We start from the raw sequence: 7,847 nt of genomic DNA, 5'->3' as shown, positions 1-7,847 counted from the left end.
GCTGTTTGTGTGGAGTTGTTCTTTATGTTCAGCTCAAATCAACCTGAGTGTCGTTTCTCTTTAGTTCTGATCTCACTGCTGAGCTGCACAACAAACCAAGGTCAGTAAAAAAATGAAACATTATTATGAAGCACTGACATTGCAGACCAAAATTGTGCACATCACTATCTCCTTTGCTGTCACTGGGTCATGCTCTTGGTGCATGCATGCCTAATGGCACAACTCATTCAGCCAAACAGGGTGTGTGTGTGGTAATGTTGCTGACATGGGCATCCTGTGGCTGAGAGAACAGAGCCGCCGACTGAAGTCGGAATGACTTTTTTCAGTCACTGGAGAATTTGAATGTGATTAAGCAGGTCAAGAAAGGTCACTAGAAATGGCATCATACAGCACTTGACCTCACCCCCAGTGCTATCCCAGTCTGTTTTATTAAGGACATCAGCGGGTGCTAGTCTCCCTTTACTTTATCATAATGGTGGCAATCCATCAGTACACCATTTGGTGAGGCTGAAAAAGAGATGAATAACATGATGAGCTCTCTGATTACATAGAGAGTATCAGCAAGAGACCTGAGCGAGCTCTAGTAGCCACACCGGAGTACTCCAAAGCAGCTGCTGGCACTGACTGTAATCCAGTATTCGGCACGCATAACATGAAGACCTGTTCTCTCAACAGCTTGTTGTCCAAATTAAATTTAAATATCTGCGTCTCATCACCCCGACGCTTTATGGCTCCAGCGTAAATCCACTGTGGTCCTGCCGGAGTCCGCTTGAGTTGTTATTACAAAGTGACATGGCAGCATCAAGCTCCAAGTGAGACCAGGAATATATAGGTCTGCTCCAGCTTTCCTGAGCTAGGAAAGAAGGTGACTGGACTTCTTTAACTTAGATGAAGACATTTTGCCTCTCATCCAAGAGGCTTCTTAAGTTCTAAAAACCAGCAGGTGAAGAGTCTCAGATATTTAAAGCCTGTTAGTCTTTTTGTTTTTTATTAACATGTTTGATATGAAGAAAAAGACAAAAAACAACAACAACAACCCACAAATAGACAACAATACAGCAAGGGCAAAAACACAAAAGACAAAAGATTACACTTGAACAACAAAAACACTACTTCAACACTGGTAATAAACAGAAATACAACGCTTAGGTGGTGGACTAAGTTATTCAAGTTGTTTACAATCAATCAAAAATAAATGTGTTTTATCTAAAAAAGTTTGCCACACATCAAAGATCTTATTAAGTTTATCCTCTAATATATAGCTGATCCTCTCCATGTGCAGCAGAGCAGTCAGTTCTCTTAGCTGCATTTTAATTGAGGTACAATGTCAGACTTCCAGAGTTATTATAGAAGTTTCGTAGCAATTACCATTCTGAACAAAACTGTAGTTTGTGCAGCAGAGCTATAGAAGAGAAGAGGAAGATCCAAACAACGCAGTTACTGGGCCCGGCTCTGATGTGCAGTTGTACATATCAGAGAACAATTTAATACACCAAAGAAACACATGACAAGCAACAGGTGTGGGTAAAGGGTGCAGCATCGGAAGGGAACAAGCATCGAAGGCGTTTGGAAAGGGAGGGGGTGAGTGTGTGCATATCAGTGTATGTGTGTGTGTGTCCGTAGTTCAGCTGAGACTGTGTCCTTCACCCTGCCAGGCTAAGTAAACAGTCTTGCAGCCAACCCAGGTGGCCTGCATGGAATGGGAAGGAACAGACTAAACACAGTCGTTATCAGGGTGTTGTTGTTCAGCTCCAGCCTTGAGACCGCCGCTGGCGCCAAAGGGGTATCCGCATAAGTGATGGTGCTTTTTACTTTAGTGCGAACAGCTCATATGAATTTCAAAGCAGTTCTACAGTCCAACACTGGTCTCTCAATCTCCCGTTGGAGAGCCGCGAGCTTCGCCATACTTGCGTTCTGTGATGTTGTCATTTCTTGTGCTCAAGGAGCCGATTTCTGAGAACTCACGGCAGTGTGCCTCCCCGAGATGTCATCCAATTTGTGCCCAGAGATGGTATTCCGAGCGAGCCCTTCTGAGATGTATCCAGTCTGTAGTCAGAGATCTTATTCTGAGTATTCACAGCAGCTGTAGCCTCTCCAAGATCTTATCCGTACTGACTTAATGAGCCCATTTTGAGAAACTCACGCCTCTCCCATCGTTTCAATCCCAGCGAGCAGCCTTGTGGGGGTTTGAACAGCCGGTTCCACTTTCTTAATTCTTTGATAAGTCAGGGCCAAGCCAGCTCCGATCAGCAAGAACCCTGTTACCATGGTTCCGAATAGGTAGATATCTTCAGCACTCACCCAAGCCCAGACTTCTCGTTGAGAAAGGGGTGTCAATTGCATTTAGGGACCAGTTGATCAAATCCACAATTCCTCTTTTAGGTTTTAGAGAACAGACTGTGAGAGAGTGTTCCAGAGAAAAGTGCGACCGCCTTCATCAAGAGCAAGAGCAGTACAAATTTGCAGCCCAATAATAAAATAATAATAAATATAAAATAGAAATATAAATAAAATAAAAAAAATAATAAAACTGAAAATGTGGCAGACCAAATCCACCCTCATGTTTAGACTTACATAGATGAGCTTTTGATATTCTATGAGTTTTCAAGCCCCAGACAAATGATAATACCACTGAGATGATCAATTTGAAAAACTGTTTATTCAAAAAGACTTAGGGAGAGAAACCATTTTAATTGCATTGATGCGTCCCACCAAGGAACTAATAACTAATTAGAAGCATAATAACACCCAGGTATTTCACACTGTCTATAATTTTAAAAGTTAAAGTTTTCAAAAGGTCAACATCCAGGTTTGCAGTTAAAGTCACAAATTCACTCTTCTGCCAGTTAATTGTATAACCTGAGATTTCCCCAAATGACCTCACCAGGTCTAAAAGTACAGGAACAGATCGCTCAGGATTCGACAGGAACAAAATAACATAATCACCGACCTAAGACCCCGTTAGTCTTTAACAGGGTCTTAGGTCGGTGCATGTCAAAGGAACATTTACAGGGATGGGATAACCCAAGGTTTCCCAGGATAAACTGGCCCTAAGCATCACTGCCTTCTTCTGATAGTGCATCCTAGAGTGCTATTATCCTTCTGGGAATATTTTATTTTCATAAATAAAGGCAAACAGATCTGCCTCTACCTGCATCTATGAGTTGGAGGTTCTTCCATTTGGTATAACCAATAGCAAGGCCGAAAGCAAAGTGTTGGATTCAGTGGATGGACTCTGCCACTCAGACACTTTTGGATACAAATACTGCCCACATGATCACCTTGTACCTACACGCACTAAATAATATCTATACAGGTCTTTCACATCTCTGTGAACCACTGGGCTTCATCCTTCCCTTTATCTCTAAGGCCAAGATCTCAGTGGAAGACATGTGGAGGAGACCCAGAACATGGGATTGTCCAGTGCTGTCAGAAGCAGACCTGCAGATGTGGACTTGAAGGCAGTTAGAACACCTAAAGCAGATATCCCTCCCTGACTGCTATATCAGCTCAGTTGCTTTTATGTGTAGAGAAGACCAGTGCGAGACAAGTAGATGCCTCGTATCTAACTGCATGATTAAGAGTGGCTCCAAAGAATCAGAAATCCATGCCAAGCCAAAGTTTTGCAGCACTTACTTTCTCCCCTCTATTGAATATTGGGCAACAGAGATCCTATAACAAGCCCAGTGGGCCTCTGAGGAAACATAGTGGAAATCGTAGGTGTAATGATTCAGGGCAGAAGGACACTGCAACTCGGTAACATTGTTATGATGGTAGACTCTGTCTAGCCATGAGCACTTTGGCCAGTGAGCCATGTCACCACCTTGCACCTTGGTGGCAGGCAAAATTTTTATCAGGACTGATAATTCACCCCAAAACCTCAAATACACACACACATACACATTATGTAATTGTTCTCATGTCTCAAGTATTTAGTTGTTTACTTTTAGTAAATAACTAAATACAAACTAATTTTAATGCAACATTATTTTCACTGTTGTTTCATCATAAGACAAACATAACAGATCATAAAACTTTCATTGTAACCCTCACAGCTCGTCTGACTGTGAGTCCCAGCAGCTCTCAGTTCTTTAAAGGAGACTTTGTGTCTCTGAGCTGTGAGGAGGACGACAGCTCTGCTGGATGGACTCTGAGGAGAAACACAAGCAAACAACAGAGGACTCAGTGTGGAAGAGATGGGTGGGGAGAAGTAAATGGTTCTTCATGTAACACCACTGTTTTCCTACTGGACAGTGGAGTTTACTGGTGTGAGTCCAGAGAGGGTCCCATCAGTAACATGGTTAACCTGACAGTCACTGGTAAGCTGAGTGTGTGGAGTTAGTGTTGATGAAGCTGTGTGTAAATGGATGAAATGCTGTAGTTTGTCTCTGTGTTGAGGTGGATCAGTGGTCCTGCAGAGTCCTGTCCTCCCTGTGATGGAGGGAGATGACGTCACTCTGTTCTGTAAAACAAAGACCACTCCCTCCAACCTCCCAGCTGCTTTCTATAAAGATGGCTCCCTCATCAGGAAGCAGCCTACAGGTCACATGACCATCCAGCATGTTTCCAGGTCTGATGAAGGCCTCTACAAGTGTGACATCAGCGGTCATGGAGAGTCTCCATCCAGCTGGATCACTGTCACAGGTGACACACTCACCTGTCTGTGTTTCTGCAGCTTTCAACATTCACAATGTGACGACAACTTAATGACTGTGTTTGCTTTATTTTAGGGGAACACACCACCACACCTCCACCTACATCCACACCTCCACCTACATCCACACCTCCACCTACATCCACACCTCCTCTTGGTTCCACCTCCATCACTCTTCCTTCATCACTCTCTCCTGCTGTTCTCTCTGTGTTGTCATGTGTTGGATCAGCCTGTGTTGCGGTTCTACTGGTGTTACTGGTTCTGCTGGTAAGACGATGTGTTCACAGAAAACCTGCAGGTGAGTCTCAGACTAATAGAATAAAGTTCACATTCATTATGATTACACAGAGACAGCACAGCAATGTACTGTAGGTACTTCCTGATCTTACATCCATGGTTTTCTTCTGCTGAATAATGTACACAGTCATTATTTCTGGACATTGTAAAATGTAGAAATGATTTTTCTAAATAATTTCCTCACATTTTTAACAATTAAATTCTGTACAGTACATTAAATACAGTAAATTGTTCTTATTTTTTAAATAATTTCAGAAGGACAAGAAAACACTTTAGAAAATGAAGTCATTGATGACATCATATACAGTGAGATCAAAACATCACACTGTCCGCAGCAGCCAATCAGACAAAGCAGAGGTAATATTGGTCTCGTCTTCTTTTTGTTTGTTTTTGTAGTAGCTTCCGGGGTGGGGACAAGATTACTTTGGTTTTTGAAGTATATACAAATTTAAATATTCCGTAATTTCAGGAGACTGTGAAGACATGAGATAATGAATAAAGAAACTATTTTTGCCATTTCTTTGTCACAAGTGGGTACCTCCACCTGTTTTCAAAGTGTTATAGGGGATACCATTTCCCAATCAAACCAATTGTCTTCCACTTACCCAGACACTGTGTTAACCACTCCACTAAGGAAACAAAGACATTTTGAGAAAGCTATTACTATGAAACAAATCTAAATAATGTTTTTAAATAGTTCTCAATCAACAGTTATTTTTGGAAACAAATGAGCAACATTATGACCATTTCAGCTTTTTGTAAAGTTATCAGCTAATGTTAGCTAGCTTGGTTTTAAATCCGCTTCCGTGAACTGTATGGGAGCATCACAGAGACACAAACATCCTAGATGCTAACTCACCAATACCGGAGCTCAGTGTTCTTGTACAATTTACCCCAAAGCAGCCATATTACTGTACAGACTTACATTAAAATGCCCCCAAAACCTCAAACAGCACAGCCACAGTCTCAGGGATCCAGTTTTGGGATAATGAGCTGAGGTGAAGGCTAACAGACAGCTAGCAGCTACAGGCAGCTTTCCCTGCCAGTCAAAAGGCCACGCCCCTAATAATGCAAACGTTAAGCCTTAATGTAATTATAGCAGGCAAACCTTGAAATCTTTCTGGGATTTCCTTATCTGGGTGACTCAGGAGGTAGTCCACACACTACAACACGACAACCACCAAAGGGAGATCATTTTGACTCCATCCTGCAACAGTTGCAGCACTGCTACTTTTCTACTCTAGAACAGTAGAAAACCATTTCATAAGTAGAAGTAAGCCTACACATTTTAACATCACATTTGGAGCCTCAAGTGAACATTTAACATTTGTGAACATTTGACATTTATTCAATTCAGTTCTGTTGCATCTTCAAAAATTAAAAATGAAATAACTGAGACTTACAATGGAGTATCGTTGCAAATGGTTTACTGAACCTTCTTTTCAGCGCATGTACAGAACATCAGTATCCATTTTCTACTGCCTCCTACAGGACACACTCTTCTTCCACTTCCTTACAACATTAATGTAACACAGAACCAATACTGCCTCTCCTGGCATTACCATTGTAACGACACACTCATTCTCATTCTGTTTCTTTCAGATGAATAACAGGAACTTAGGATGTAGGTATCTATGAATAATAACTATTATGCATACTCATATATTTATATAATCAACTAATTTCTTGATGCGATACCACAAGTTCAAAGCCTTTATTGTCATTGCATTTGGAAATGCAACAGAATGTGACATAACTGAACGATTAAACTTGTTTTTAAACCTTGTTTGGGAACAAATTCGCAAACAATTATAATTGTGTGTCCACAAGAGAATTCGTACATGCACCATTTATTGGCATACATCCATTTTCTCCTGCTTCTCTTGGTCCAGACTGCAAAGATAACAAGACCTCTCTCTCTGGAGCCACTTCCTTTAACTCTTGTAAAGGAATTCCAAGCCAAGCCAACAGAAAGACAAAATCTCTCACAGAGAAATTATCTCTCCACCATGTTTTGAGTTTATTCCAAGGTCTCAAAGCCTCCAAGGGAACAGCCAACTTAGCAATGAAGATACAGAACATGGTCCAGTCAAATTTGGTGTCCCCAGCTTCTTTGAACAGAAACATCTAGGTTTGATTTCTCTAAAAGGAGGACAGATCAATTTATTTAACTGGAATAACTAAGTAATAATAAGTTACCTCAAGGGCCAGTGTTTACCCACTGGAAACATGTTGCTTAAATATGATGATATTAAGAAGGTCCGTGGTTGGGCAGCTCATGGGATTCATCAGTGTACAAATTAAAACCTCCAATTAGAATCACTTCACCCATTTTAATAATACAAGTCACAAAGTTAGGAAACCCAGTTAAAAGTGACGCTGTTTAGGTGGATGATCAATAAACTCAAACACAATAAAACAGCTTTAAGAGGAAGAGTGAAAAAAACTGTGGAAAATATATATTCCAGATACTAGAAAGAAGATCTGTGTTCCAGCCTCAAATAGTGCTCCAGGTGATGACAGCTGATTGTTGTCAGGTGTGTGGGCCAAGGGCGGGAGCCCACAGTGAGCTCCGCCCAGGCAGAGAGGGAGGGAGAGAGAGAGAGAGAGAGAGAGAGAACCAATAGCCTTGTGGCTGGGCAGGCACGGAGACCATGACACATGGCCTGACATGTAAGGAGTTCCAGTTTACATTCACCAGCCACTTTTGTGCAGCTTACTATTATGTGGTTGGACAAAAGTTTTTATTTATTCTAAATAAAGTTATTTGAATGTGTCACTGTTACAGGTAACAGGTACTAATACTTTATGACAGATATGTCAGATCATTACATGTTCTCTCGTCACATAGACAACTGCTATAATAATAAATCTACAATGTTCCAAAAGAGTGGTG

The sequence above is a fragment of the Pundamilia nyererei genome, unplaced genomic scaffold (genome assembly GCF_000239375.1).
Source record: "Pundamilia nyererei isolate P.nyererei 1_Seehausen unplaced genomic scaffold, PunNye1.0 scaffold00507, whole genome shotgun sequence".
NCBI lineage: Eukaryota > Metazoa > Chordata > Actinopteri > Cichliformes > Cichlidae > Pundamilia > Pundamilia nyererei.
This window is presented reverse-complemented; position numbering follows the sequence as displayed.